General features: G+C 38.6%; 1 long non-coding RNA gene across 1 annotated transcript in view; it reads right to left on the bottom strand.

Moving 5' to 3' along the window:
• Window positions 1-21,799, bottom strand: part of LOC137223125 (uncharacterized) — a 41,823-nt gene that overhangs the window by 10,742 nt on the left and 9,282 nt on the right. Inside the window, exon 2 of the long non-coding RNA XR_010942727.1 lies at window positions 2,980-3,072. This is a non-coding gene — a long non-coding RNA (uncharacterized lncRNA). The remainder of the gene's footprint in view (window positions 1-2,979; window positions 3,073-21,799) is intronic.

The following is a 21,799-nucleotide window of genomic DNA, read 5'->3' on the forward strand; positions in this document are numbered from 1 at the left end:
AGGAACCCTTGTGGATTGTTGGTAGACATGTAAAATCATAAAGCCACTATGGAAAACGATATAGAGGTTCCTCAAAAAAATAAAAATAGAATCACTATATGATCCAGCAATCCCACTTCTGGGTGTAAAAATGTATGGATCTTGAAATGATATTTGCACACCCATGTTCATAGCAGCTATTTACAATAGCTAAGAAGTGGAAGCAACTCAAGTGTCCATCAGTGGATAACTGGATAAACAAATGTGCTGTATACATACAATGAAATGTTTTTCAGCCTTAAAAAGGAAGGAAATTATGACACATGCTACAACATAGAGTGAAATGAAACAGTCACAGAAAAACAAATATAACTTTATGATTCCACTTATATGAGATAATCTAGTGTAGTCAAATTCATAGAAACAGAAAGACTGGTGGTTTCCAGAGGCTAGGAGGAGGAGGGAATGGAAGTTTTCTGTTTAATGAGTATAGACTTTCAGTTTTGTGGTATGAAAAAGTTTGCAGATTGGTTGCATAACAATGTGAATATACTTAACACTATTGAATTATACACTTAAAAATGGTAAAGATGGTAAACTTTATGCTATGCATCTTTTACTAAAATTAAAACTAAAAATTAAAAAATAGGTCACCCAGGTAAAATTAAATTTCAGATAAATACTGACTGAATAATTTTTAGCATAAGTACATCCCAAATCTTGTATGGGACATGCTGTATGCTGTATACCTTAAACTTATACAGTGCTGTATGTCAACTGTATCTCAATAAAACTGAAATTAAAAAAAAAAGAATATTCCAGGACTCTAGTTTCCAGGAGCTATGTGTTGGCACATAGTAAATGCTCAAATATTTGTTGATGTGTTGAATAAATGTACTGTTTTGTGAATACTGTCACATTCAATTAAATGCCATTTCTAAACAAGCAATCTAAGGTTTAGAAGGGTCAGGTTATTTGCCCAAACTAACATGCCTACTAAATTTCAGAATTAGGATTAGAGCCCAGGATTTCTCCCATGCCAGAAACCCAGCTAGCTCTTCATCATACACCACATGGCCTTGTGTTTATGAGATCAAATGCCAAAGCCAATGACTATGTAATTCAACACACTCTTCTGTTGGAATTTATTCCTAAAGTGAAATCTCTGTGTTGTCATAGATTTACCTTCTTACTGAAAAGTAGGATTAAATGTGGTAGTTGGGTTTCTTAGCCTCCCTAGTTAGACTATGATGGATGAAAGATGCTTGAGAACCAAACATTTAGAGGCCCAAGTACCTCTGTGTATCTTAGAATCATTTTGCTGTTCCATGTGTAGGTATATATTAAATATTTGTTATATATTGGCATTGTGCTAGTGGCTGAGAAAGACATCCAGAAATATGACCTTTGACTGGGGTGACCATACATCTGGGTTTCCAGGGGCAGTCTGTTTTATACTTGTTGCCCCTTTTGTACTTATTTATAGCACCCCCCATTTCATTATCTCAAAAGAGTTCTGGCTTGGATGATAAACTATATGGTCACCTTACCTTTGGTAGAATTTCAAGAGGCTTTCAAAAACAATGGTAAAAGTAGAAATATAAAAATTAGAAAAAACTTCACGAATTCCTTTCTGTCTATGGTAAGCAGCTTCCATAATGTCTCCCAATGATCCCTGTCTTCTGGTACCCATGTCCTTGTGGAATCTCCCCACTTAGAGTGTGGGCTGGATCTAGTGACTTGCTTCTAAAGAATGGAATTCAGCAAAAGTTATAAAAATAGAAGAAAATATGGTTTTCAGGCGTCAGTTTGCAACCATTTAGGAGAATCATTCCACCTCACCATAGAGACATGAATACAAATAATATAATCATGATTACTGATAATTCCCAGGCTTATGGGGGAGCACAGTAAACATGCACCTTGTGACACTAGAACTTTTTATGAATTGTCTTTTGCTAATATAACAAATTACCACAAACTTAGTAGCTTAAAACAACATAAATTTATTATATTACAGTTCTGGAGGTCAGAAGTCTGACACAGTTATCACTGGGCTCTAATCAGGACATGGGCATGGCTACATTTCCTTTCTCAAGACTCTAGGAAATAATCCATTTCCATGCCCTTTCCAGCTTCTGAAGGCCACCTGCATTCCTTGGTTTGTGGCCCCTTCCTTCTTCAAAGCCCACAGTAGTGGGTTGAGTTCTTCCCACATTGCATCACTCTAACTCCTCTTCTGCCTCCTTCTTCCACTTTCAAGGACCTGATTACATTGGGCCCACTCAACATAATCCAGGATAATCTTCGTATTTTAATGTCATCTGATTATCGAATTTAATTCCATCCAACATGTTAATTCCCCCTTTGTCCTGTAACATATTTACAGGTTCTGGGGACTGTAACTTGAACATTTGAGAGGGGGTCATTATTCTGTCTACCACAACTATGTTTTCCAAAGTGTGTTTTGGGGAACACCAGTTCAATGAGATGATATGAGGAAAGGGTTCCATGGGGAAATATGTTTGGGACATGCTGCATATCATAACTCAGTTTTGGAACTTCACAAGAAAGTTTTGCAATGAAGAAACCTGGCCAACTAACTGGAAGATACAACCCACTCTTTTCTCAAAGCAACTGATAACATTCAACAGTTATTCTGGCCTCTGCTTGCCGTTAGCTCACTTTGCGATCCTGACCCAGCCTTGTAACCCTCTCTACTAAATGAGGGGAGGTGGTGCTCAGATGTTATCTACTCCACTATTTTATGTTTCCTAGAATGATGAAAAAGTTTCCTTCCAAACCTGAGATTCTATGAGGTCACTTCAGCAAATATTTAACACACAGTACTCTGCAGGTAAAAACAGAGTTCAGTTTTGGGAATAAAATAATAGTAAAATGAAGCCCTCCTATCAGGGAGGTAAGTCTCCAGTGAGGGATACAGACATGAAAACAAAAATCTATAATATGCATGACAGGTGCCCTAACAGAGGTACTTACAGCATGCAGAAGCATCATGGAAGATGGATGGTCAGCTCCATGGAGATGGTGGGAGAGGATTGAATTTGCACTTAAAGGGAAGCAGGAGTTCACCTGAGAGGGAAAGAAAGCACAAGAGAGAGCCTTAATGAGAGAGTTCTTACTATAATTTAGAAAATGTACTTGCAGCGTGCTTTCAGTGGACTCAGTTGGATTCTTCAAGCCAAATGACCAGACCTGGATTCAGATCCAAAAGAAATTATCCTTTCCCATCATTAGTATTCACTGGACAATTTCTGCCTGACCTTATCAGAGAGCACTACTTCCTAACATCATCAAAGCCCTTTGGGAAACAGGTAGAAAGAGTCATCCTATTCCAGGAACAGCCTAGCCTTTCTTTGGCACTAAGAAAATTAACAGGCATGATATATTCAGGTTAAAAAATTTGCACTAAATTATAGACCTTGCTTTGCACGTCTTAGGGCTTTTTCATGTTTATTGTCAATGAAGGCGTATTAGGTTTTTTCTCTGAGCCTTTTGTCAACAGCGTGACAAAGACAGCGAGAGTGTTTCTAAATTACCTTTGCCTCTTGCACGACTGGAAGAGAAAGTCATGAAGGTTGGGTATCTGTCCATTAACAAGAATATGGGAGTACATTTATTGCTTTAATCTGGACAAATTTTTTTACCTAGTTCCATTTACCGTCGTCGGATTTTAATGGAAGGCCACCCATATTTAGTTGTTATTGCCATTGTTTCTAAGAATGGAAAGGGCTCAAAAGGGCAATAAGAAAATGTGTTCTTGTATAGAAAACTCAGCAAACTAAATAAATATGAACATAATAATGGTAACGCTTAACCAAAGCATTAGACCTCAGAAGAAGACCTCATATATCTCCATGGAGATGGAGATAAAAATAAAACACGAGGGAGCTAATGACTGTTAAACTGCTGCTTTGTGCAAAGTATTGGGTTAGATTCTTTCCTTGCTTTATTTAATCCCAAGGCAATTCTTTGCATTTGGCCAAACTCCTGTAAATCTATCCCTAGCAAGAGTATCACACAAGTCTGTAAATGCAAATAGGCTCAAACCAATATTAATACTTATAATGTAAACCATGCATGCCCTTCTGTGCCCTTTCTACTGGATCTTTAGGATGCTGGAGTGTTTCTTCTCATCTCACAGCATCCTTCTCAAGCTCTGGGCACTCCAGGAGGCCTGTTGCCCATGAAAACATTTGAAGTCAGCACCTCACCTCAGGTCCCCTCTACTGGCTGCCCTTGGGAGAAAACTGGTGTTTCTGCCAAGCATCTCACCCTATGAAACTCCAAAAATTATCAGCTCTTAAGTGGCCAAAGTAGGCCTTGTTTGCTGCTGTACTCACTATACCACAGCCATGCTAAGCTCCACACAGGAGTATGGGGAATGTCCACCCACTATGCATCTCATTTTGACTCCTGAGCCCCAAAGGTTCATCTTCAGGGCCATATGAAAACATCCCCTCAAATTCTGGTCACCATTACCTGCAGTTTAGATACAGCCTTGAGACTGAGACCTGACGCTTAAAAGCCATCATCCAACACAGGCCCCATATAAGCCTCACCTTTCCCTCCCCACACTCGGGCACCTGCAAAAACCTCTGCTCCCATTCTCCTTGGACCAAAATCCCTCATGCCAAGTGACTCCTAGCAGGATAGGTCCATGGATTCATCAGATCACAAAGACATCGATGAATGCCAACTTCTGCTCACACGGGACTCCAGCTATATACGAATAAGACACCTGAGCTTCAAAAAGGTTAATAAATTGACCCGGCTGGTAAAGGTTGTGGTTGAAATTGGAGTCTACCTAACTCCCAGTTACACCATCTCAGAGAACTCATTAAGCACAGCCCATGTGGTACCCCTGCAAAGAACCTTTAGTTTTATCAAAGTACAAGCCCTCTTATTTTATTTCTGATGGTCAGGGTACATCTCAGGGCTTAATCTAGGTTCTCCATTTAAGATTTGGAGGCCTGAAGTCCAGATACTTCAGGACATGTTCTTTATTATTATTATTATTGAAATATAGTTGATTTACAATGTTGTGTTAGTTTCAGGTGTATAGCAAAGTGATTCAGATACATATATATTCTTTTCCTTTTTAGGTTATTACAAAATATTTAGTATAGTTCTCTGTGCTATACAGTGGGTTCTTGTTGGTTATCTATTTTATAAATAGTATTGTGTATATATTAATCCCAAACTCCTAATTTATCCCTCTCCTCCCCTTTCCCCTTTGGTAACCATAATTTTGTTTTCTATGTCTGTGGGTCTATTTCTGTTTTGTATATAAGTTCATTTGTATCATTTTCTTAGATTCCACATATAAGCAATATCATATGATATTTGTCTTTCTTTATCTGGCTTACTTCACTTGGTATGATAATCTCTAGGTCCATCCATGTTGCTGCAAATGGCATTATTTCATTCTTTTTATGGCTGAATAATATTCCATTCTTTTTAAAGGCTGAATAATATTCCATTTATATATATATACCACAGCTTCTTATCCATTCATCTGTCAGTGCACATTTAGGTTGCTTCCATGTCTTGGCTATTCTAAATAGTGCTGCAATGGACATTAGGGTACATGTATCTTTTTGAATTATGATTTTCTCCAGATATATACCCAGGAGTGGGATTGCTAGATTATATGGTATCTATCTCTATTTTAGAGGATAAATGTTCTTAGTGATTTCTTGCTTATACATCATCAATTAAGAGGAGCCATCTCATGAAGATATCCTGCCTGTGCATTATTTTACAGGGCTCTTCACTTTCTCCCCTAATGGTTACGTGGAAGCTCTAAACTGTTGGAATTCACATCATCATTGACCAGAGACTCAAACTGTAGTCATCTGTAAATGTTCACATCTTTTGGACCTTTTGAGAAGAGTGTAGCAAGATGCCTATAACCCACAAGGAGAAAACAAGAAGACATCTCCCAGGTAACAGCAAAGGCAGCAGCAACAAGCTGACCTAGCCTATGTCTACTAGGAATCTTGCTAGCATGCCTGCAATTGATACGTCAGAAGTTAAATGTTTAATCTGTGAAAAGGAAGTTGTTCTGGGGGAAGATAATGCTTTATCTTCTGTGTAAGCCTTGTGGAAAAATGTATACTTTCAAGATATCCTAGAGGCATTGCATTGCTTGTTTCCTAGTGAGATTCATTGGCATTTAAGACAAAAAGGAAATCTTTCCAATTTTATGAGTGAGGTTTGCCTTTGTTTTCCTCAGAAGCCATGGCTAATTGAAAAGGGAATCCTGAATCCGGCAATGCTGAGAAAAACACCCTTCTCAAATCCAAATTCAAGTCAATTAAGGAAAAACCTGGTACGAGATTAAATGCAAGAAGTCAAGGAGTCCAACCTTGGGGACATAGACCCTGCCTTTGTCAAGATGAGCCCTTGGTAAGTTCTTCTCTATACAAGAATGTCAGCTAGTAAATAGAGAAGGAAATGTCAAATTACAAATTCATTTCTCAGCTACTAATGAAATAATTGATTTAGGCAGAGATTATCACTGATACTAAGACCCTTAGGTGAAAGGTTGATGGTGAACTGGATGTTGACCTGATGGCGATATATCACCCACAGCCTACATGCTGGTCACAAGGGGACGGTCACTTCACAGGGGCGGGATCAAGTGCCACTACCTAATTGCCTCCCAAAGTGATTAAATACGAAGGACACAGTGTCATCCATGAAGTGTTCTTGAGGAAACATTTACCTTGGATCTATTCAAATGTGTAGATCTAATTTTCAGTTTATGTAGGACTTAGGAACAAAAAAACTAACACCATGAAGGAGCAATCAGAAAATTCAGAAAGAGAGACTTTGGACAGAACAGTAAGCCCCAGTTTCTCTGAAATCTTCAACAAGTCAATGCCATTTAAAAAAAATAGAGAGAGACTGTATGAGATTTAAAAAGATTTAAGAGACATAACCACATGTGATGTATGGACAGTGATTGGATCCTGCTTTAGACAACCCAACTGTAATATTAGGGGGGCGGCTGGAGAAATTTGAGCATGAACTGGTTATTTGACTATTTGTTTGGTTTTTTTTTTTTTTTTTTTTTTTTGCGGTACTCGGGCCTCTCACTGTTGTGGCCTCTCCTGCCGCGGAGCACAGGCTCCGGCGCAGGCTCAGCGGCCAAGGCTCACGGGCCCAGCCGCTCCGCAGCACGTGGGATCCTCCCGGACCGGGGCACGAACCTGTGTTCCCTGCATCCGCAGGCGGACTCTCAACCACTGCGCCACCAGGGAAGCCCTTATTTGACTATTTGAAGAAACTATTATTTGGATTAGCTGTGAAAATTATGTGATTTTATATAGGAAAATGGCCTTTACTTTTTAGATATGTATGCTGAAGTTTTCATGGCTGATATGACATCGTGTCTGTAATTTGCTTTAAATTTCAGGACAAAGATAGACATACAATCAATGTGGAAAATGTAAACAATTGTTAAATCTACATGATGAGTATATGAGAGTTCATTATATTCTTCTCTCTACTGTTTGACATTTGTTCTAATTATTTTTTTAAAATGTATGCTCAGCATGGCTTTGGGCTCTGGAGAAGAGGAAGCCCAAGGGTTCCAGGGAGACTGCCCTTCCTTGGTTGCTTTGAAAACACAATGAGAGCCTCAGGGCATCCTGGAACATTTCTGCTGTGAGAACCTCTCCCATCATCAAGCCCACCTCCTGCTCCTCTGACAGAGGAGAAATGTAACTCCAGAGAGGCAAAACGATTTTCCCCAAATCCCACAGCTCATAGGTCTGTGATCTGGGAGCAGAAATCAGGTTTCCCGACTACACATCCAGCCCCTTTCCACTAGCGCAGCACCCAACAGCTCCGCAGCTTCTGAGCTTTTGACCATAGGCGGAAATGGAGCCAGATCTGTAGAGGCTTTGCCCTCAGCTGCACTTAGACTGGCTGGTTTGAGGCAGGGTTGGGTAGGGTGCAAGCCTTCGCCAAAAGAGTGTGTGACAGCACAAAAGGAAGCACATAGTGTGAGAGCATACACTTGAATGAGTAAGAGCAACTTTGAAAGTCCCTGTTGGATTTCTTCTTCCTAATGACAAGAGTGAAAAGAGGCAGGCTTTGGGGTCACACTGAGCATTTAGCCCCCTTTTTATGAGAGTCATTTAACTTCCCTGATTACCAGTTTCTTCATCTATAAAATGGAAATAGTGATACAAAGGGAGACCTGGAAAAAAGAAACCGCTTATCACAAGCGATTGCACATAGTAGATGTTAAATAAATGCCATTTCACTCCCTTTGCCTTTATCCAAATAAAGGGATCCACTGAAATGAAAGAAACATGCTGAGCTGGGCATTGTGTATCTTATCTTCTGGGTGGCCATTTAATAACTTCTGCTCTCCTGCTGTGCACATTTTCTCACATTTTCCTTGCCTAGAGAAACATTTGGTTATCAAAATATGCACCTCATATTAGCTCAGGAAACCAAAAAAGGGGAAAAAAGATTTTCATTCTGTTGCTGCAATAAAGGTTTCCTTCTCTAGAGATAATCAACTCTGCATAATTAAAATCGCTCGGACTGCTGAACTAATTTTCAGACTGGAGGTTTCTTCCTGTAGCAACACTTACAAGCAAAGTTTCTACTGTGAATGAATTTAGTCGTGAGTCTAATTACAATTTTAATGAATATCTCCAGCCCTGCATGTAAACTTGCTCTCTAAGGCTTTGCTATCTGTTAGGGTATTTTAAGGTCTTTTCATTTTTAATATAAAGGAATGTGTTGGCACACTGAATGTGCAGTAAAGAAATGTTCTTTCTGATTTAGTTTGGTTTTGTTTTGATGGTCAAGTGAGAAAATGTAAAATGTCTGATATTTTAAAGAGCATTTTCAGTTTGGGTAGTTCACCTTTAGCTTTTGTATGAACTGTCCTCTTAAGGATGGAGAGCGCTTGCAACACCACCTGCAATCCATTTGCAATTTGGCATGATTATCTCATTTCATGAATGTCCAGAAAATCAGAATTCCAATTTGCCTTAGAGCTCAATCTATTCTGGAAATACAAGGACATTTTATAAAGAGGTAGAAAAGAGGGAATGTGAACATTCCTTCCTTTAAAATATATTGAAAAGGAAAGACAAACACAAAATTAAAAACGACCACACTGAGTCACTCAAATAGTCAAAGATGCCTTTCTAAGAAAAAACCAAATAAACAAAACTCTACCTGATTCAATGCAGCATTTTTATAATAGGGAAAAACTGGAAACCACCTAGATTAATTAGTGAAATAAATTGTCATGTGTTAGAAGACTATGTGTTAGTGACACAATGTTTTTTCTCTTTTTTAATCTTTATTTTTATTACAAAAATAATACATGTTCATTTGAAAAAAATCAAATACAGGTAATTAAAAAGATTTTTTAAAATACATTACCCATTATCTCACAACCTAGAATTAGGTATTGTTAAAACTGATGTATCAGGAGACCTACAAGGTGGCGGAGGAGTAAGACGTGGAGATCACCTTCCTCCCCACAAATACATGAGAAATACATCTACATGTGGAACAACTCCTGCAGAACACCTACTGTATGCCGGCAGAAGACCTCAGACTCCCACAAGGCAAGAAACTCTCCACGTACCTGGGTAGGGCAAAAGTAAAAAGGAAAAACAGAGACAAAAAAATAGGGACAGGACCTGCACCTCTGGGAGGGAGCTGTGAAGGAGGAAATGTTTCCACACACTAGGAAGCCCCTTCACTGGTGGAGATAGGAGGTGGGCGGAGGGGAAGCTTCGGAGCCACGGAGGAGAGCGCAGCAACAGGGGTGCAGAGAGCAAAGCGGTGAGATTCGCGCACGGAGGATCAGGGCCGACCAGCACTCACCAGCCTGAGAGGCTTGTCTGTTCACCCACTGGGGCAGGTGGGGCTGGGAGCTGAGGCTCGGGCTTCGGAGGTCAGATCCCAGGGAGAGGACTGGGGTTGGCTGCGTGAACACAGCCTGAAGGCGGCTAGTGCGCCACAGCTAGCCGGGAGGAGTCCAGGAGAAAGTCTGGAACTGCCTAAGAGGCAAGAGACCATTGTTTTGGGGAGTGCCAGGAGAAGGGATTCAGAGCACTGCCTAAAAGAGCTGCAGAGACAGGCACGAGCGCAGCTATCAGAGCAGACACCAGAGATAGGCATGAGACGCTAAGGCTGCTGCTGCAACCACCAAGAAGCCTGTGTGCAAGCACAGGTCACCATCCACACCTCCCATCCTGGGAGCCTGTGCAGCCCGCCACAGCCAGGGTTCCGCGATCCAGGGACAAGTTCCCCAAGAGAACACATGGCGCACCTCAGGCTGTTACAACATCACACTTGCCTCTGCCGATGCAGGCTTGCCCCGCATTCCATACCCCTCCCTCCCCCCAGCCTGAGTGAGCCAGAGCCACCTAATCAGCTGCTCCTTTAACCCCATCCTGTATGGGTGGGGAATAGACACGCGACCTACACACAGAGGCGAGGCCAAATCCAAAGCCGAACCCAGGAGCTGTGCGAACAAAGAAGAGAAAGGGAAATCTCTCCCAGCAGCCTCAGGAGCATCGGATTAAATCTCCACAATCAACTTGGTATACACTGCATCTCTGGAATACCTAAATGGACAACAAATCATCCCAAAATTGATGCGGTGGACTTTGGGAGCAACTGTAGACTTGGGGTTTGCTTTCTGCATCTAATTTGTTTCTGGTTTTCCATTTATCTTAGTTTAGTATTTAGAGTTTATTATCATTGGTAGATTTGTTTATTGATTTGGTTGCTCTGTTCCTTTTTTTATATATATAGATATATATATATTTCTTTCCTTTTTCTCTTTTTGTGAGTATTTGTATGCTTCTTTGTGTGATTTTGTCTGTATAGCTTTGCTTTTACCATTTGTCCTAGGGTTCTTTCTGTCCATTTTTTTTTTTTTTCCTGTATACTTTTTAGCACTTGTTATCACTGGTGGGTTTGTTTCTTGGTCTGGTTGCTCACTTCTTTCTTTCTTTCTTTCTTTCTTCCTTTCTTTTTTTTTTTTACTACTTTTTAATTTTTATTATTTTAAATCATTTTTTAACTTTTATTTTAATAACTTTATTTTATTTTCTTTTTCTTTCTTTCTTTCTCCTTTTTCTTCTGAGCCATGTAGATGAGAGGGTCTTGGTGCTCCAGCTGGGAGTCAGGCCTCTGCCTCTGAGGTGGGAGAGCCGAGTTCAGGACATTGGTCCACCAGAGGCCTCCCGGCTCCATGTAATATCAAACGGTGAAAGCTCTCCCAGAGATCTCCATCTCAATGCTACATCCCAGCTCCACTCAATGACCAGCAACTTACAGTGCTGGACACCCTATGCCAAACAACTAGCAACACAGGAACACAACCCCACCCACTAGCAGAGAGGCTGCCTAAAATCATAATAAAGTCACAGGCACCCCAATACACACCACCAGATGCGGTCATGCCCACCAGAAAGACAAGATATAGCTTCATCCACCAGAACACAGGCACCAATCCCCTCCACCAGGAAGCCTACACAACTCACTGAACCAACTTTCACCACTGGGGGCAGACACCAAAAACAACGGGAACAATGAACCTGCAGCCTGTGAAAAAGAGACCCCAAACACAGTAAGTTAAGCAAAATGGGAAGACAAAGAAATATGCTGCAGATGAAAGAGCAAGGAAAAAAACACCAGACCAAAAAAATGAAGGGAAATACGCAGTCTACCTGAAAAAGAATTCAGAGTCATGATAGTAAAGATGATCCAAAATCTTGGAAATAGAATGGAGAAAATACAAGAAACGTTTAACAAAGACCTAGAAGAACTAAAGAGCAAACAAACAATGATGAACAACACAATAAATGAAATGAAAAATACTCTAGATGGGATCAATAGCAGAATAACTGAGGCAGAAGAACGGATAAGTGACCTGTAAGATAAAATAGTGGAAATAACTACCATAGAGCAGAATAAAGAAAAGAGAATGAAAAGAATTGAGAACAGACTCAGAGACCTCTGGGCCAACATTAAACACAGCAACATTTGAATAATACAGGTCCCAGAAGAAGAGGAAAAGAAAGGGACTGAGAAAATATTTGAAGAGATTATAGTTGAAAACGTCCCTAATATGGGAAAGGAAATAGTCAAGGCCAGAAAGCACAGAGAGTCCCATACAGGATAAATCCAAGGAGAAATATGCCAAGACACATATTAATCAAACTATCAAAAATTAAATACAAAGAAAAAATATTAAAATCAACAAAGGAAAAACAACAAATAACATACAAGGGAATCCCCATAAGGTTAAGAGCTGATCTTTCAGCAGAAACTCTGCAAGCCAAAAGGGAGTGGCAGAACATATTTAGAGGGATGAAAGGGAAAAAACTACAACCAAGATTACTCTACCCAGCAAGGATCTCATTCAGATTCATCAGAGAAATTAAAACCTTTACAGATAAGCAAAAGCTAAGAGAATTCAGCACCACCAAACCAGCTTTAGAGCAAATGCTACAGGAACTTCTCTGGGCAGGAGACACAAGACAAGGAAAAGAACTACAATAACAAACCCCAAACAATTAAGAAAATAGTGATAGGAACATACATATTGATAATTACCTTAAATGTAAATGGATTAAATGCTCCAACCAAAAGACATAGACTGGCTTAATGGATACAAAAACAAGACCCATATATATGCTATCTACAAGAGACCCATTTCAGACCTAGGGACACATACAGGCTGAAAATGAGGGGATAGAGAAAGATATTCCATGTCAATGGAAATCAAAAGAAAGCTGGAGTAGCAATTCTCATATCAGACAAAATAGACTTTAAAACAAAGACTTTTACAAGAGACAAAGAAGGACACTACATAATGATGAAGGGATCAATCCAAGAAGAAGATATAACAATTGTAAATATTTATGCATCCAACATAGGAGCACCTCAGTACATAAGGCAAATGCTAACAGCCATAAAAGGGGAAATCGACAGTAACATAATCATAGTAGGGGACTTTAACACCCCACTTTCACCAATGGACAGATCAACCAAAATGAAAATAAATAAGGAAACACAAGCTTTAAATGACACACTAAACAAGATGGACTTAATTGATATTTATAGGACATTCTATCCAAAAACAACAGAATACACTTTCTTCTCAAGTGCTCATGGAACATTCTCCAGGACAGATCATATCTTGAGTCACAAATCAAGCCTTGGTAAATTTGAGAAAATTGAAATTGTATCAAGTATCTTTTCCGACCTCATGCTATGAGACTAGATATCAATTACAGGAAAACAACTGTAAAAAATACAAACACATGGAGGCTAAACAATATGCTACTAAATAACCAAGGGATCACTGAAGAAATCAAAAAGGAAATCAAAAAATACTTAGAAACAAATGTCAATGAAAACACAATGACCCAAAACCTTTGGGATGCAGCAAAAGCAGTTCTAAGAGGAAAGATTATAGCAATACAATCTTACCTCAAGAAACAAGAAACATCACAAAGAAACAACCTAACCTTACACCTAAAGCATTTAGAGGATGAAGAACAGAAAAACCCCAAAGTTAGCAGAAGGAAAGAAATCATAAAGATCAGATCAGAAATAAATGAAAAAGAAATGAAGGAAACAACAGCAAAGATCAATAAAACTAAAAGCTGGTTCTTTGAGAAGATAAACAAAATTGATAAACCATTAGCCAGACTCATCAAGAAAAAAAGAGGGAAGACTCAAATCGATAGAATTAGAAATGAAAAAGGAGAAGTAATAACTGACACTGCAGAAATACAAAGAATCATGAGAGATTAATACAAGCTACTGTATTCCAATAAAATGGACAACCTGGAAGAAGTGGACAAATTCTTAGAAAAGCACAACCTTCCAAGACTGAACCAGGAAGAAATAGAAAATATAAACAGACCAATCACAAGCACTGAAATTGAGACTCTCATTAAAAATTTTCCAACAAACAAAAGCCCAGGACCAGATGGCTTCACAGGCAAATTCTATCAAACATTTAGAGAAGAGCTAACACCTAACCTTCTCAAACTCATCCAAAATATAGCAGAGGGAGGAACACTCCCAAACTCATTCTACGAGCCCACCATCACCCTGATACCAAAACCAGACAAAGATGTCACAAAGAAAGAAAACTACAGGCCAATATCACTAATGAGCATAGACGCAAAAATCATCCACAAAATACTAGCAAACAGAATCCAACAGCACATTAAAAGGATCACACACCATGATCAAGTGGGTTTATCCCAGGAATGCAAGGATTCTTCAATTCATGCAAATCAATCAATGTGATATGCCATATTAACAAATTGAAGGAGAAAAACCATATGATCATCTCAGTAGATGCAGAAAAAGCTTTTGACAAAATTTAACACCCACTTATGATAAAAACCCTCCAGAGAGTAGGCATAGAGGGAACTTACCTCAACATAATAAAGGCCATATATGTCAAACCCACAACCAACATCATTCTCAATGCTGAAAAACTGAAACCATTTTCTCTGACAACAGGAACAAGACAAGGCTGTCCTCTCTCATGACTATTAACCAACATAGTTTTGGAGGTTTTAGCCACAGCAATCAGAGAAGAAAAAGAAATAAAAGACTCCAAATCAGAAAAGAAGAAGTAATGCTGTCACTGTGTGCAGATGACATGATACTGTATATAGAGATCCTAAAGATGCTACCAGAAAATGACAAGAGCTAATCAATGAATTTGGTAAAGTAGCAGGATACAAAATTAATGCACAGAAATCTCTTGAATTCCTATACACAAATGATGAAAAATCTGAAAGAGAAATTAAGGAAACACTCCAATTTATCATTGCAACAAAAAGAATAAAATACCTACGAATAAACCTACATAAGGAGAAAAAACACCTGTATGCAGAAAACTATTAAGACACTGATGAAAGAAATTAAAGATGATACAAACAGATGGAGAGATATACCATGTTCTTGGATTGGAAGAATCAACATTGTGAAAATGACTCTACTACCCAAAGCAATCTACAGATTCAATGCAATCCCTATCAAACTACCAATGGCATTTTTCACAGAACTAGAACAAAAAATTTTACAGTTTGTACGGAAACAAAAAAGACCCCTAATAGCCAAAGCAATCTTGAGAAAGAAAAATGGAGCTGGGGGAATCAGGCTCCTGGACTTCAGACTGTACTACAAAGCTACAGTAATCAAGAGAGTATTGTGCTGGCACCAAAACAGAAATATAGATCAATGGAACAGTATAGAAATCCCAGAGATAAACTCACGCACATATGGTCACCTTAGTTTTGATAAAGGAGGCAAGAATATACAATGGAAAAAGACAGCCTCTTCAATAAGTGGTGCTGGGAAAACTGGATAGCTACATGTAAAACGCTGAAATTAGAACACTCCCTACCACTATACACAAAAATAAACTCAAAATGGATTAAAGACCTAAATGTAAGGCCAGACACTATCAAACTCTTAAAGGAAAATATAGGCAGAACACTCTATGACATAAATCACAGCAAGATCCTTTTTGACCCACCACCTAGAGAAATGGAAATAAAAACAAAAATAAACAAATGGGACCTAATGAAACTTAAACGCTTTTGCACAGCAAAGGAAACCATAAACTAGATGAAAAGACAACGCTCTGAATGGGAGAAAATATTTGCTAATGAAACAGCTGACAAAGGATTAATCTCCAGAATTTACAAGCAGCTCATGCAGCTCAATATCAAAAAAACAAACAATTCAATCCAAAAATCGACAGAAGACCTAAATAGACATTTCTCCAAAGAAGATATACAGATTGCCAACAAACATGTGAAAGGATGCTCAACATCACTAATCTTTAGAGAAATGCAAATCAAAACCACAATGACGTATCACCTCACAGCAGTCAGAATGGCCCTCATAAAAAAAAATATCTACAAACACTAAATTCTGGAGAGGGGGTGGAGAAAAGGGAACCCTCTTGCACTGTTGGTGGGAATGTAAACTTATACAACCACTATGGAGAACAGTATAGAGGTTCCTTAAAAAAATAAAAATAGAACTACCATACGACCAAGCAATCCCACTACTGGGCATACACTGTGAGAAAGCCATAATTCAAAAAGAGTCATGTACCACAGTGTTCATTGCAGCTCTATTTACAATAGCTAGGACATGGAAGCAACTTAAGTGTCCATTGACACATGAATGGATAAAGAAGATGTGGCATATATATACAATGGAATATTACTCAGCCATAAAAAGAAATGAAATTGAGTTATTTGTAGTGAGGTGGATGGACCTAGAGCCTGTCATACAGAGTGAAGTAAGTCAGAAAGAGAAAAACAAATACCGTATGCTAACATATAAATATGGAATCTAAAAAAAAACATTGTTCTGAAGAACCTAGGGGCAGGACAGGAATAAAGACACAGACGTAGAGAATGGACTTGAGGACAAAGAGAGTGGGAAGGGTAAGCTGGGACGAAGTGAGAGAGTGGCCTGGACATATATACACTACCAAATGTAAAATAGATAGTTAGTGGGAAGCAGCTGCATAGCACAGGGAGATCAGCTCCGTGCTTTGTGACCACTTAGAGGGGTGGGATAGGGAGAGTGGGAGGGAGATGCAAGAAGGTGGAGATATGGGTATGTCTATGTATAGCTGATTCACTTTGTTATACAGCAGAAAGTAACACACCATTGTAAAGCAATTATACTCCAATTAAGATGTTTAAAGAAAAGAAAAACTGATGTATCCTCTTCTAGATTTTTATGTGTGTCTATATATTACATATATGCATACATTCATATACACATATATACCATACAAAAATGGCTTCATATTGCATTTACTACTCTGTAATCTGCTTTTATCACTTAATAGCATAGTGTGAACAACTTTCCGTGTCAATAATTATGTTTATGTGACATCAAAACTGACTGCAGAAATGCAAGCTCACCCTGCATTCTCCAGGCAAACTGACTATTCCTGTTTCTCGCAGCCAAATGGTTTGGAGCCCAGTCCTCTGCTCTTGTAGTTTCCTCTGCCTAGAAGTCCCTTCCCCTGCCCTTTCCCCTCATCTCTTAGGCTTGCTGTACCGCCCCTCTTTGGCGTTGCTCTGAACCTGGGGACTTAACACCCTAGAATCATGATCAGTCAGCTCAGCTCCCTTGGATTTGTGAGACAATTAACTCACGACCCTGGAGAGAGAAATGAAACAGAAACTGTAGGGAAAGGAAGGAAAGAAACTGACATTCACAGTCATTGGTGAGACCAAGTGCTAGGTGTTTGCATGTCCCTTACCATTTCATCCTAGCAGTGATGCCATGAGGTCGGTGGTAGCGGCTCCATTTATATGGATGTGGGAACCAAGTGTAAGGATGACACCCCCATGAACCCAAATCGCCTGTAAGCTCGCAGCAATTGTAAAGCCATGGAGAAAGCGCTGGAGTTTACAATGCTGACTCCCAGCCCCTGACACCACCAGGACCTCTGCCCCTTCAGCTCCTGGATCCTGGGATGTCTGTGCCATCCTTACAGCATGGATTCTTGCGGACCCCACAATTTTCGTGTCACTAGCTTCTAACTGCTAAGCTGTCTCTAGATAAACTCTTCTCACGTGAATGTACCAAAGCTGTAAGGGTGACTGGGCAAAAGACTTCTGGTTTCTATCTTAGGAGGAATGGACTTTACAGAGTGGAATTGTCCAAGTAGATGAAGGATGTTCAAAGGCACTGTATGTAAAAAAGAGCACTCCATGTCTACCGTAGAAGGAAAAGTCCTAAAGAGCTCATTTTCCAGGAAAGACTGCTTTGTGTGTTTGCAGGACAGGTGTTAATTCATAAGTTACAGCTGAAGATAAGTGAATCCGGCATGGTTTAGGGTCTCTAAACTTCCTAAGTCTCTAAGATATGGGGTGTTGTTTTTTTTTTTTTAGAAAATAAAAGCATGAGCTTTTTTTAAAAAACATCTTTATTGGAGTATAATTGCTTTACAATGGTGTGTTAGTTTCTGCTTTATAACAAAGTGAATCAGCTATACATATACATACGTCCCCATATCTCCTCCCTCTTGCGTCTCCCTCCCACTCTCCCTATCCCACCCTCCCTATCCCACCCCTCTAGGTCGTCACAAAGCACCAAGCTGATCTCCCTGTGCTATGCGGCTGCTTCCCACTAGCTATCTATTTTACATTTGGTAGTGTGTATGTCAATACTATTCCTTCACTTTGTCCCAGCTTACCCTTCTCCCTCCCCGTGTCCTCAAGTCCATTCTCTACCTCTGCGTCTTTCTCTGCTTCTAGGCTTCAGGCAACTGCAAATCCCGCTTGTTAGCTTTTGTGCATAACATGATTATGTGCTGTTGAGAGAAATAATCTTTTCCAAATCCTCCCACTCCTTCCTCCTCAGGTTTATCTTGACCCTGACTTTCCCTCACCACTCCCCAGAATAGTCATATGTGAAGGATTATTCTAGAACATGAGGAAGGAATGCAGGCTACCCTAAGCAATGGGGAGGACATGGATAACTTCTTCTTAGAAGTATCTGTCTTTCTAGGACCCTAAAAATGCACAAGATGAAAAAGGACCTGGGGTTCAAACCCAGGTCTACCTGGGTTCATGCTATAGTTTGAGGAAAAATAAAAACTAAAAAAAATTTTCAAATTAAATATATATACATATATGGAAAATGGGAACAGAAATGGACAAAACAACAAATTTCAAAAAGGAATTTCTATTTTATTAAATCAGTTTGCTGCTCTCCCTAAAACCATAAATTCTAGGAAGAAGTCAGCCAGTTGTTTCTGGATGAGATTTTGATTCTTTTAAGCCTAATAAAATGGAGAAAGGAATAAAACTAAGCTTTCTAAATCTAGGAAGTCTGGAGAAAGCAAATAACACAGCAAAAATGCAGAATGATTTGACCCCAGCCAACAGTGTAGATGTAATTTAAAAATACAATCAAGACAAAAATACCAAACATTACAACCATTGCAAATTTCCAAGCTACTGAAATACTTTTTTATGTATATTTTTTTAAAGTCTGGAATTGTCATGTATATGAACAGTAAGAGAAGCCCAATAATTTATTTCAGCTGTGACAAAAAAAGAGGCAAGAGGCTTCATGGAGAAACCGAACAGAGACCAACCAAGAGATCCAGATGGCATGAATCCTTGGGTCTTGAAGGAATTAGATAATGAACTTCGTGAATCATTGCCATTATTTTTATAAGTCAAATAGCAGGAGACTCTCTGGATGCCTTTTATTTGAAGGGTTTTTGTTTTTCCTTTTTCTCTAGTCTTTTAATACAGTTTGAATCATGTTATGGGGAAAATTCCACCCAAATGAGATATAGTACTTGCCAATAACCAGCATCCATTCGAGATACAGATCCAGAAAAATTATACAACTTAAAATGCAGTCAGGGTAAAGCTTTGAAAAGTGCTAATGAGATTCCTCCAAGTTGGACCAGTTTCCACGTTCTCAGGGAAGGCTGCTTGGCCATGCGGTATGATCCACGTTGGCTCACACAGAGCACTGTGCATGTGACAACAGGGGTTGGAAAGAACTGGGCTCAGTGTCAGGAGAGCATGGGTCAGTCTTCTCTTCCCATCCATGAGCTGGGTGACCGAGAGTGGGTAAATTAATGTTTCTGAGTACTGTAATCCTGAACTATGAAACCTGGTAAATGAGCCCTATTAGGCCACTCACATCAAATTTAAACATTATAAAATGCCATCAATATATAAGCTAATGTTATCATTTTAACTGTTATTATTCTGAGAAAACTCCTAAAGATTTGGGGAGCACCGAAAATGGTTGAAATGCCAGGCAATCTGAAATATATGCTGAAAAATGTTTTGAAATGAGAAAAGACAATGCAAATTATATTTATGGTAAATTTAAGACATCAGAGTGGGGAAAACTATCACTGTTGAATATTTATTGTGTATCTGACCCTATGCTTAGGGCTTTACATATGTTATCTGAGTTTTAATCTAATGAAATCAAGTGATATCCCAGCTCCATCCTTCCAGTGGGAGAACTCAGGCCCAGAGAGACTGAATTGTAAATCCAGGGTCTCATTAGTGGGTGACAGAAGAGCTACAGTCCATCCCAAGAGGTCTGAATCCAGAAACTGTATACTTGACTAACACCAGATCCTGGCATGAAAGACAGAAAGAAAAACGCTGGCAATAGAAGGCAATAACAACAGTCTTATGCAAACCATCAAGACCAGTATTGATTTTATAAATAGAAAGTCAGTTAAAGCAGAGAATCATGAAAATGATACATGTAAAGTTTAAATATTTTGCTTTAATTTAAAATATATAAATATTCATTTATTTAATATTTGGAAGTTGTTTAGAAAAAGAAACATAGTTCTTGAGACATATTTTTGAAGCATGTGCATTTTTCATGTGTCATAACACAGTTGACTACCAATTCAATAGAATAAAATTCCACCTGGGACAACTTTAGCTTCTGCATGATGAGAAGATTTGGGCTCTAGACTTGATATTATACTTCCTTTTCCCTGTCTTCTTCATTTTTTGAGTTGTTTATTTCTGTCATGCCCTGAAGGATTTCATCCCTGACGCTAAGTATATATTGCAACAAATAGGAATCATTAGTTCATTGTTATATATCATCTTTCTGTAAATCATTGGCACCTCCAATTTGTCTGGGGTCAGTTACTAAACCATGTTCTTAATTATCCTCTTGTAGTTCAGAATTTTTCCAATGTTGTCAACCTCAGGCAACATTTTTCTCTTCTCTGAGATTTAGTAAATATCGAACTGGGAATTTCACTCCCCACTAAACTGAAAGGAAAATCTCCTTTAATGTCAATGATTTTTAATGATTGTTTGTATCATATATACACAGATGTGTGTGTGTGTGTGTGTGTATATATATATATATGTATATATTCATGTCCTCTATTTCTGAAATTAAACTCCAAAATTATCTTTGAAACATTTTATAACCCCATGATCCATAACTTGGAACAAAGAAGTTACATTATGTTAAAAAAAACCTGACATTTATTTAAATCACTTTCTTTACATTATTCAAAACTAAAACATGAAGAAGCATATGTTAGATCAAAGGCTTTCAAAGTTTTGGCCAGAAATACAAGGTAAGAGAAATTTTACATCACAGAAATTTTATATCACATATACACATACCACACACACATAATAAGACAAATTTTCATGAAATACCATTGTAACATATAATTCACACTGATATTTTCTATTCTATTTTTTTCTACTCCATTTGATTTTTTAAAATCCTTTTCCCCAACTCAGTACATTTATTTCATGACCCACCGAGAGTCAAAACCCATAATTTAAAAAACATTAATAAAGAAAGTGTAGGCTTTTTAGGTGTCTATTTTCTTCAAGTGTTTCTTCACAGAATGTGTACATTCACAGGAAAAATTCAATTTATAGAATAATTCAGAGTCTGTCTATGCTGATTTTTGTGAAGACTACTTATCTTGTAAAAACAAACAATTTATCTTAAATCTTGGAGACTTTTTCTTTTGCCAATAATAAAAAGTCAGAATTTGGAATTCCGTCTGCACTGCTATTGGCGGCTGCTGAGAATCCTCGTTTGAATTTTGTGTCTACATGTAGTACTTGCTTTACCTTTTGCACCACAGTTTTCTGGAAAACATCTTAAAATTTAGAACTATATCAACCTTATTGGAGAGTTATTCTCTAATAAAATTTTTCCTATTGATAAGTGATTTTAACCCCTCTGTAAATTT

Source organism: Pseudorca crassidens, chromosome 4 (assembly GCF_039906515.1).
Source record: "Pseudorca crassidens isolate mPseCra1 chromosome 4, mPseCra1.hap1, whole genome shotgun sequence".
In the NCBI taxonomy this organism is placed as follows: Eukaryota; Metazoa; Chordata; class Mammalia; order Artiodactyla; family Delphinidae; genus Pseudorca; species Pseudorca crassidens.